The 11,178-nt window shown below is 49.4% G+C and overlaps 4 non-coding genes across 4 annotated transcripts; all 4 read left to right on the top strand.

Moving 5' to 3' along the window:
- The first annotated feature begins 5,332 nt into the window (after nt 1–5,332).
- Trnam-cau (transfer RNA methionine (anticodon CAU)) lies at nt 5,333–5,404 on the top strand. Its single transcript has one exon. It is a non-coding gene; the product is annotated as a tRNA-Met (tRNA).
- Nucleotides 5,405–5,581: 177 nt separating this feature from the next.
- Trnam-cau (transfer RNA methionine (anticodon CAU)) lies at nt 5,582–5,653 on the top strand. The gene has a single exon. It is a non-coding gene; the product is annotated as a tRNA-Met (tRNA).
- A 923-nt stretch (nt 5,654–6,576) lies between these two features.
- On the top strand, nt 6,577–6,648 carry Trnam-cau (transfer RNA methionine (anticodon CAU)). The gene has a single exon. It is a non-coding gene; the product is annotated as a tRNA-Met (tRNA).
- A 177-nt stretch (nt 6,649–6,825) lies between these two features.
- Trnam-cau (transfer RNA methionine (anticodon CAU)) lies at nt 6,826–6,897 on the top strand. Its single transcript has one exon. It is a non-coding gene; the product is annotated as a tRNA-Met (tRNA).
- The last annotated feature ends 4,281 nt before the right edge of the window (nt 6,898–11,178 follow it).

The following is an 11,178-nucleotide window of genomic DNA, read 5'->3' on the forward strand; positions in this document are numbered from 1 at the left end:
TCGAAACCACGCTCTGCTACAGACATTTTTATTTTTCTCACATTTTACAGAGATATCTAATCAGCGCGTTATTTCATGTCGGCGTGCAATATTGTATGCCGTGAATCGCACTCATGCACGACGCCTCCATTACGCGCTTTAAGAAGCTTAAATCGTTGATTACAAATGTGAGCAAATTTACATGCATTAACATTAAAGCAGAGTGGCGCATTCTGCTTCCGGCTTCCGAGCTGAACGGTTGTGGGATCATGGCCTCTTCCGGGGCAGCGACAGCGGTCACTTCTGGCCGCGGAAACAGGACCAATGACGATGCCAAAGAATATCCGTTTATTCTGCCTCAACTGCCTAAAGGACGAGTGGCTATTAATACCGTGTTTTTGCACGGTGATGTACGTGCCAGACCCTACAAGGTCGAGGACTTCAGGGACGCCCTGCTGCCAACGGGTTTGCTACCTGACGTGGCATGCATAGGGGCGTACCAGATTAATCACGTCTGGGCGGTGACCCTCAAGGATGCGACCGCTACGAAACGGCTGGTGGACCTCAAAGAACTGCAGCTGAAGGGACGACGGTGCGTCATCGTCGACCCGCAGGACCAGCAGGTGAAGCTGAGGCTACATTGGCTGCTGTATGGTGTTTCCGACGAGGACGTCCGGACGGCGTTCGCGGCCTTTGGCAAGGTGGAGGAGGTAAGCCGGGAGACGTGGCGTGTCCTTGGCATGGGGGACAAGACCTCAACCACACGGACCGTGCTCCTCAAACTGAAGAGTGGCGTCAAGGTGGAGGACCTTCCGCATCAGGTCCGCGTCGGCGGTGAATTGGCCCTGGTGGTTGTTCCCGGTCGGCCCATGCAGTGCTTGCGCTGCCAGGGCACGGGACACGTCCGCCGGGAGTGCAAGGTCCCCCGATGTTCCCGGTGTAGGCGATTCGGCCACGTCGACGAGGACTGTGTCAAATCTTACGCCACCGTGACAAGTCCAGCAGTGACCGACGTCGTGGCAGAGCATGTCATGGACGTGGTCGAGGCGGAGGACGCCGCTGAAGGAGCCGGAAGCCTGGTGACCACCGCGACAAGCAGTGGCACGTCGAACGGAGGCGCGGAAGGCAAGGCGGCTGAGGCTGCCGAGAAGCCAAGAGAACCCGTACAGGTCGAGACTGCCGAAGGCCAAGTGACGGGAGGCGTTAGTGAAGGCGCCCCCGACGACAACACCGTGGCAATGCAGCAGGAGGAGACCGTCAACGACAGTGACCGGCCAGCGACTCCCGGTGCCCCAGTCAAGCGCCCGCACGACGAAACTAACCGGGACGAGGGTGCAGGAAGCACCAGCGAGGGGCCGCCGACGAAGACGCCGCTTGGGCGACGCATGGGCTTCAAGCCTATGCCGAATGTCCCGACCGAGAAAAAGCCTGGGGACAATGCGCCACCGACGAACAACGCCGGGAAGCCGCAAGGTCCCGGAGGCGGCTAGCCAAGGGCTAGTCGTGAACGGTAAGCACCATGCTCCGGGCCTACCTTTTCTTTAGTTCAAGATGGCTGAAATTCCGTCCTTTAGTATTGCCACATTAAATGTGAGAGGGTTGGCGGCTAGTCGTAGGCAGAGTCAGCTCCTACGGTTGGTCACTGACCACGAGATAGACATACTAGCCGTCCAAGAGACTAAGGTGGACGGAGAGGAGGAGACCGGGAGCATGGTGCGGCGTTTCACGAATAGATATTTCGCGGTGGTTAGCCATGCGATTGGCACATCGGGCGGGTGCATACTTTTTGTGAAGAAACTGCCGGGTCTAGTGATTGAAAGTGTATATTCTTGTCACTCTGGCAGGATCGTTTTCTGTGATGTTGTTATGTGTGAAGCTGAGTTCCACGTCATATGCATATACGCGCCGAATTCAGTAGATGAGCGTGTCCTTTTTTTTCGAACCTTGTACAGTATGTCCGTGGTGATAAGCGCGTAATTCTGTTAGGGGATTTCAATTGTGTGTTGAGTGCTACAGACAGAGTCAGCAATGCCGGTATGCGTGACAGAAGCAGTGACGTGCTATCAAATCTTATATGTGAAAATGAACTTGAAGATGTATTTGAGTGTCTGGAAGATGGGCGCGAAGTAACCTTTACGCGTTTTCAGGGCAGTAGTCATGCGCGACTGGATCGCATGTATATCTCTTTGGATATGATTCCAACATGCCATGGGTATTGCGTTTTACCAGTGTCCTTTTCCGACCACTGCCTGGTAAAATGCCATGTAGGTATAGAGAAAAGGCGGAATGCTTTTGATTGGGATAGGTGGAAAATGAACGCGCTGTTACTAAACGATGAGCCATTTGTACAGGCAGTACGCAGTATGGTTACTCAAGTACGCGAAGGTACAGCTGAAACAATCGCAGATAAGTGGGAATGTTTCAAACAAAAGGTTAAGATAAAAGCCTTAGAACGATCCAGCTACTTAAAATTTGAGAAGGGAATGAAAGAAAGAGGGTTGCGTACACTGCTTAAGCAGCTGATAACGCTTGAATGTCAAGATCCTGGTACGTACAAAGACGAAGTGCGAAACGTCAAAGAAAAACTTGAACTGTTCGACAAGGAGCGTTATCAAGGTGCCATTGTGCGCGCACGAGCAGAAGCGCTAGCGGCAGGGGAGACGCCCACTAAAAGGGCGCTCGGTCTAGAGAAGATGCATGGACGACGAAGCCATGTCGATAAGATTTCAATGAATGGGACTGTTGTTGAAGACAACGAAAGCATAGAGCGCGCGTTTTTCGCCTACTATCAGTCGCTCTTTGCGTTCCAGGAAGCAAATGTTGCGGCTTTCAAAGCTGATTTTCTCCATCGCATGCCGCGATTGGGCGATGACACCAAAGTGCGACTAGAAAGCAAAATTACCCAGAGGGAAGTCGAGAAAGCAATCGACGATTTGAACATGGGCAAGTCACCGGGACCTGATGGTCTCAGCGCTGCGTTGTACAAGGCTTTTAAAAGCGAACTGGCCCCTTTGTTAGCAGACGTCTTTAATGATGCATATGATCAGAAATCCTTGCCACCTTCCTTTGGAAAAGCGCACACCATACCTAAGAGCGATCAAACAGATAAACTAAGGTTCGTGTCATCATATAGACCGATCTCATTAACAAACGTCGATTATAGGATATTAATGAAGATTTTAGCAAGTAGACTTCAAGGCGTAATGAAGAAAATAGTAGCAGACCACCAAACTTGCAGCATCAAGGGGCGATCTATTTTTTCGAACATTCATAAGATGCGAAGTGTTCTCGAGTGTTGTGACATCACATATAGTGGCGTTGCAGTCCTTCAGCTCGATCTCGAGAAAGCGTTCGATTGCGTCGCTCATGTTATTTTGTTTGCCATGTTGGATCAAGTTGACGTCGGTTCCATCATCACTGAGGGCGTCACCTTGGCGTACCAGAACTGCACAACAAGGTTAATTGTAAATAAGTCACTGGGGGCCCCCATTAACATCATGCGTTCAGTGCGCCAAGGCTGCCCCCTCAGTCCCCTTCTGTTCGCTATTTATATTGAAGCAATGTGTCTGGCGATTACTGAAAATAACAGAATACGCGGTTTTCGACTAGCAGCGATAGAAGTGAAGCTGCTCGCGTATGCAGATGACATTGCAGTGTGTTGTACGGACAAAGCGAGCATAACCGAAACAATTAATGTCGTGAAACATTTCTGTGATGTAACCGGCAGCCGAGTAAATTGGGGCAAATCCCTCGGGCTGTGGCACGGGGAGTGGCCGTCTGCTCCGGACCACTTCGCGAACGTCAACTGGGTCAAAACTCCGCCAAGGTATCTCGGGGTTCCCTTAGACTGCTACAATAGTAGCGATGAGTACTGGAGGAGTCAAAGTAAAGAAATGAAAGAAAAGGCAGACAGATGGGCAGGCACTAACCTGTCCATTTTTGCAAGAGCGACTGTGTGTAACATGTTTTTTTATTTCTAAGTTATGGTATGTCATGCAAGTGTTGTTTTGTTCACGAGCAAACGTGCAAAGGTTGCACAGAGTGTTCGCTGTCTTCATCTGGGGTTCGACATGGGAAAGGTGCAGCCGAACAAACTTGTTCAGAAGAGTGAAGGACGGGGGTGTGGGCTTGGTTCATCTTTTTGTTAGACAGCTGGTAAATAGATTTTTGTTTTTTCGCGATGAGCGTGACCCCTTTTTGCGCACTGTGTGCCAGCTAAGGTTAAGCGAAGCATTGCCGGAACATGTAGTTAGTACGGAAAGCATGACCGGAACACTGCGTGGGTATTTCAAGGAAGTGGTGGATAGTGTACGCTTCCTCTTTGTGCGTTTCTCAAACGATTATCTTTTTGAAGTGAAAAGAAAAACACTGTATAGAGATATTTGTGATGTACTTTTTCCAGTGCCTTTATACAGAGCCATATACAGTGGAGCGCCTGGACAGGATGTGCTCAAACGGGTGAAACGCATGCAGGTACCACCAGGCGTAAAAACTTTTTTCTTTAAGCTACACACCGGAACGCTCCCCGTCAAGACTTTTATGAAAGAACGGGGTTGTACGGTACCATGGGGATCGCACTGCCTGATCTGCAAGCAGCCCGAAACTATAGACCATGTTTTTTTGCACTGTTGGGAGGGGGTTTACCTCTGGGATGTTTTACAGCGAACACTCAAGAAGGAGTTGCCGCTGGACCCCCACGGGATAAGATTTCTGGCAATTAAGGATGACGACGGGGTTCCCTACGACATTGTCATGTTGAATGCGCTCCACTGCTTATGGCGGGCACGAATGGCGGGATACCATTGTGATCCTGACGCTAGGCCCGCACGTGTTTATTTCAAAGAATCTATGGCAAGGTTTATTGAAGCACAGAAATTGCAAGAGTGTGTACCGGAGTGGCTGTCAAGGCTAGAACCTTTGACAGCCATGAAGGAATTTTAATGTGACAACGCTGGTCCAACACGGACGGGCGGCTTTTATGTTTTTTCTCTTCCCCTTTTTTTTTTCTTCTCTTGTATCCTGTACAATTGCTTCCGAATGTGATTTTTCAATGTGTGCACATTGTTCACTGTCACGTCGAAGACCGGCAATAAATAAAAAAAAAAGCAGAGTGGCGCTGTGGAAGCGTGCTGGGCCCATAACCCAGAGGTCCGTGGATCGAAACCACGCTCTGCTACAGACATTTTTATTTTTCTCACATTTTACAGAAATATCTAATCAGCGCGTTATTTCATGTCGGCGTGCAATATTGTATGCCGTGAATCGCACTCATGCACGACGCCTCCATTACGCGCTTTAAGAAGCTTAAATCGTTGATTACAAATGTGAGCAAATTTACATGCATTAACATTAAAGCAGAGTGGCGCAGTGGAAGCGTGCTGGGCCCATAACCCAGAGGTCCGTGGATCGAAACCACGCTCTGCTACAGACATTTTTATTTTTCTCACATTTTACAGAAATATCTAATCAGCGCGTTATTTCATGTCGGCGTGCAATATTGTATGCCGTGAATCGCACTCATGCACGACGCCTCCTTTCCGCGCTTTAAGAAACTTAAATCGTTTATTACAAATGTGAGCAAATTTACGCCCATTAACAGTAAAGCAGAGTGGCGCAGTGGAAGCGTGCTGGGCCCATAACCCAGAGGTCCGTGGATCGAAACCACGCTCTGCTACAGACATTTTTATTTTTCTCACATTTTACAAAATATCTAATCAGCGCGTTATTTCATGTCGGCGTGCAATATTGTATGCCGTGAATCGCACTCATGCACGACGCCTCCATTACGCGCTTTAAGAAGCTTAAATCGTTGATTACAAATGTGAGCAAATTTACATGCATTAACATTAAAGCAAAGTGGCGCAGTGGAAGCGTGCTGGGCCCATAACCCAGAGGTCCGTGGATCGAAACCACGCTCTGCTACAGACATTTTTATTTTTCTCACATTTTACAGAAATATCTAATCAGCGCGTTATTTCATGTCGGCGTGCAATATTGTATGCCGTGAATCGCACTCATGCACGACGCCTCCTTTCCGCGCTTTAAGAAACTTAAATCGTTTATTACAAATGTGAGCAAATTTACGCCCATTAACAGTAAAGCAGAGTGGCGCAGTGGAAGCGTGCTGGGCCCATAACCCAGAGGTCCATGGATCGAAACCACGCTCTGCTAGAGATATTTTTATTTTTCTCACATTTTACAGAAATATCTAATCAGCGCGTTATTTCATGTCGGCGTGCAATATTGTATGCCGTGAATCGCACTCATGCACGACGCCTCCTTACCGCGCTTTAAGAAACTTAAATCGTTTATTACAAATGTGAGCAAATTTACATGCATTAACATTAAAGCAGAGTGGCGCAGTGGAAGCGTGCTGGGCCCATAACCCAGAGGCCCCTGGATCGAAACCACGCTCTGTTACAGACATTTTTATTTTTCTCACATTTTACAGAAATATCTAATCAGCGCGTTATTTCATGTCGGCGTGCAATATTGTATGCCGTGAATCGCACTCATGCACGACGCCTCCTTACCGCGCTTTAAGAAACTTAAATCGTTTATTACAAATGTGAGCAAATTTACATGCATTAACATTAAAGCAGAGTGGCGCAGTGGAAGCGTGCTGGGCCCATAACCCAGAGGTCCGTGGATCGAAACCACGCTCTGCTACAGACATTTTTATTTTTCTCACATTTTACAGAAATATCTAATCAGCGCGTTATTTCATGTCGGCGTGCAATATTGTATGCCGTGAATCGCACTCATGCACGACGCATCCTTTCCGCGCTTTAAGAAACTTAAATCGTTTATTACAAATGTGAGCAAATTTACGCGCATTACCAGTAAAGCAGAGTGGCGCAGTGGAAGCGTGCTGGGCCCATAACCCAGAGGTCCGTGGATCGAAACCACGCTCTGCTAGAGATAATTTTATTTTTCTCAAATTCTACAGAAATATGTAATCAGCGCGTTATTTCATGTAGGCGTGCAATATTGTATGCCGTTAATCGCACTCATGCACGACGCCTCCTTTCCGCGCTTTAAGAAACTTAAATCGTTTATTACAAATGTGAGCAAATTTACACGCATTAACAGTAAAGCAGAGTGGCGCAGATTCTACTTCCGGCTACCGTTCGGTACGGACGTTGAATGTCGCGCTCCGCAGGGGCGGTGTTTGCGGCTATGCCAAGCCGCGGAAACAGGATGCCAAAAACCGTTGAACAGGACTACCACGTTGTTTTGCCGCCTCTGCCTACAGGTTCGTGTGTTTTAAACACCGTTTTTCTTCACGGCGACGTGAAAGCGAGGCCATTTCGTGTGGAAGATTTTCGCGACACGCTGGCTCATCTGGAATTGCTCCCTGAGGTGGTCGCCTTGGGCGCTTTTCAAATGAACCACCTCTGGGCTGTGACGTTCGAGAGTGCAGAGGCGACGAAGAAGATGCTGAAGCATGCGGAAGTTCAAGTCAAGGAACGACGCTGTTTGGTTGTGGATCCGCATAACCGGGAGGTGCGGCTAAAGCTGCACTGGTTACTGCACAATGTGCACGACGACGACGTACATGCGGCATTTGTTCCGTACGGGAAAGTATCCGACATCCAAAAAGAACGCTGGCGAGTACAAGGTGTCACGGACAAGGGATCGTCTTTGCGTACGGTGTCCCTGAAGCTGAAGCCTGGCTTGACAATTGATGATCTTCCGCATCAGATACGAATAGCAGGCATAATAGCGCTAGTGGTCGTGGCAGGTAGTGCTCCCCTATGTCTTCGGTGCTACCGTACGGGGCACATCAGGCGTGAGTGCCGCGAGCCACGTTGTTCTGTGTGTCGACGGTTCGGCCACGAAGAAATCAGTGCGTACGTACGTATGCAAAAGTTGCAGGGCCACCAAGAAATGAGAAAATCGTTAACGAGCACCTTGTGGACGAAGTTGACGCGGAGGAAATTGTCAGTGCGTCTGGTCTGGACCAACCTTGTCGCCGGCGTCTGGTCTGGACCAACCTTGTCGCCGCCTTCGGCGACAAGGTTGGTCCAGACACACAGCTAATCTGAACTCGGCGCAGATTAGCTCCAAAATACAGTGGCGTGACCCGCGTACGTATGGCGGAGGCAAGAAAAGGAGGAGTTGAGGACCCGTGTGTTCTAGCTTCTAGGCAAAAGAACACTCCACGCCGCTATCAAGAAGGTTCCTCAGTACACGTATTTCCATCCGCGAGTAACTTCCCTGATGAATATTTAGAAAGATGGACATTCAGACTTGTGGCGGACGTCCTACGGGGATATCCGTGGTTGCTTGGGCAGCACCACTGACGAGAGCGACGAGCAGATATGAAGGTCGTGGTGGACGTCGCCAGGCACAACCGCAGCTTCGTGGCTCGAGCCGCTCGCTTCGTGCTCGTCGACGACCAGTCCACCTACCGCCAGTGCCAACAAGTTCGTCTCATGACATCCCAAGCTCGCGGAGACGATGCAGGACAAAGTGGTAGCCAGAGAGAGGAGAGCCAAGGAAATGACCCGGCGTGCCCTGGACAGCCTTTCCAGTTTGGCCGGGTACATGACGGCCATCCGCGTAGCGAAGGAAAGGGTGGAGTGCTGCCTGCGGGCATTCAGCTCGACCAGCTGAATCACGACTGTTGGCTGCACGTCAGGCAGTACCTTAAGGTGGCAGACGTTTTGTAGACTTGACATACACTCTGAGGAGCTGCTCAACAACTGGATTTTCTGACCACGGCGTGTAGCCCTTCGTGTTCCTATTTTAAAATGCTACACCCTTTTATATGCATGGTTCGATCATGAGAATTTCCAACACGAAGTATGCACCTTCTGAAAATTGGCTACCAAATGTACTTTAAGCAGGGAGGTGTGGGAGGGAGTGCGCTGTTGTGCAGGCACTTTTCGGGGCAGTAGGGTGGTGGCACGTATGTGCCCAACGGCTGGGGTCACGGGACGTTCGTTTATCAAGGCTGGCTGCGTGACATCATGCTCTCTCCTAACTTTTTCTTTACACGATGTCCTTGAGTGCTGCGAGGAACTAGTGAAGCAATGCGATGTTTATAACCTTTGCAACAAAATGTTTCTGGTTATGTCATCAATCACGGTTGCAAAATGCCGGTTGAAAGGTATCTTGATACCATTTAATTTCAAGGAAGTGTAACCCTTTAACATTTGGTGTTAACGCAGTGAAAACAACCACAAAAAATTTTGCACTTTTTAGTCGGACATAGTGAGGTGGTTATTTGAGCTGACCACCATGCACTTAGTCACTTTTGGTGTAGACCACCAAACAAGCGCTGGCAGGCACGAGGTGACATTGCATATGTCTCGCACAACCACGTCCTTGACAGTCCGGGTTTTGTACTTCATCACCGTAAAATGCACCTTTTCGGCTGGCGCTTGTAGTGGAATCTGCGTATTGTATTACCTACTTAAGACTTTGATTTTATTGTCTTGGTCACCTCGGCAATGAAGCCCCAGAAAAGAACACGTACACTCCACTGACGTAGTTGGCGTGTACGATATGCGCCTCTACTGTGCGTTTAAGATGTGATTCCAGCTCTATATACAAAGCATAGCCTTGGAGATCTGTTTCGCTTACCCAGAGGCAACCGACGCTGGGGTGTAGATTTGGGCACCATATGGTTCTGGAGGGAGTTGACGGGCCAGGAAATTTTTAGAGCATGCACTTTGAATGAAACGAATGCAAAGCAGCTACCTGTATCAGCTACCTTTGCCGAACGCAGTGCCTTCAGCAACGTTCACACGTGTGATGGTGAATTGACAGAACATTTGTGGTGTTTGAATATCGTAAGGAGCGTTGAAAGTGTTGTCGGCGAGATGTTTTTTTTTGCCAATTCTGCAACCCGGCGATGAATACCGCAGGAATGCTGAGTTCGCTAATGCTCTAATCGCTTTCTTTGTCGGTTTGTTCAGGGTCATCAGAAACATCACTTCCAGTTAGAGGATGTTCAGCTGCAGTGATGCATGCTTTTCTAGCAGGTCGGTCAACGCCGCCACGTTTTTTGTATATGTGCTTTTTCTTTGCGTCGGACGATCCTATGTACATCCGTAGTACATCATCGGGACTTCTGGGGATATCCGACGGACGTCAAAATATCCGTTGTGGGACGTCCTTTGAACGTTCGCTGGAGATCTGTTGTCCAATGGGATGCCAAGCAAACACCAGGAACGCCGGCGCCGACTTGCAAAGACGTCGCCGATACCGAAAATAACCGTGGCCGCTGAATGCATCATCGGCGCGACTCCGGCGTCATCTGAGGTGTCCGTGGATGAAGACCGCATGGAAGATCAGAAGAGCGGCAGAACAAGCTCCGCCGACCAACGTCGACGCTCAGTCCACCGTCGAGCAACCGCCAACCGAGGATGTTTGCCGGAAGCAACCGTCGAGGACCTGCTCATCCCCGTGCGCCACCGCCTGTCCACCGTTACAAGTATTCCGAAGCATCAGCGTCGCTCATGGTTCTCCGCATTCTGCTCCTCCAGCAGCTCCTGTGGTCCATCCAGGCCCAGTGATGGTCGAGACTAGCTGGTTCTGGGTCACAACCGACGGTGTTGTGCAAAGCCGAAAAGTTGGCAGCGCTGCAACTGCGTTGCCTCCAGCAGCCGCGCCGCATGGGATGACCTCTGCGGCAACGACGGCGGCCACAGCCATGCGTCGCCAGTTGGCTGGAGAGGCTGCCCCGTTCCCGCCAGTTCAGGTCAAGCTGCACCATGTGAACTTCTGGCGAGACCAGGTCGTCGCGGGCCCGTAGATAGTAACAGGGAAAGCTGCCGGCAGCACTTGGGGGCGCTGTCGCGGCAAGAATGTGTATACGAAAAACAACTGTATTTTAATGTTTTGTATTATGTTCGCAAACGCCATCGAAATATATTTGAAATGTTTGCCTTTGGAACTTGTTTTTTTTTCCACTCACTCTGTGTTGTGTTGTGTTGCCGTAAAAATGCTCGCCATGTTTCCCTTTTTAAATTGAAGCTCTGTTTGTCGAAAAAGTGATCTAATAAGAGTACAAGAACTACTGCCTCCACAACAGGGCTCTTGAAGTAGAGAGCTGAGGGGCATGTTCTATAACGATTAATGTCCCTGCAGCTACAGGCTCGAATGCAAGGCTGTGCTACAATGACCCGGCCAAATTATTTCTAGGACAATAACTTCATCTAAAAAGCTAAAAACTATTTTTACGTTAAA

The sequence above is a fragment of the Dermacentor silvarum genome, chromosome 1 (genome assembly GCF_013339745.2).
Source record: "Dermacentor silvarum isolate Dsil-2018 chromosome 1, BIME_Dsil_1.4, whole genome shotgun sequence".
NCBI classification, from domain to species: Eukaryota; Metazoa; Arthropoda; class Arachnida; order Ixodida; family Ixodidae; genus Dermacentor; species Dermacentor silvarum.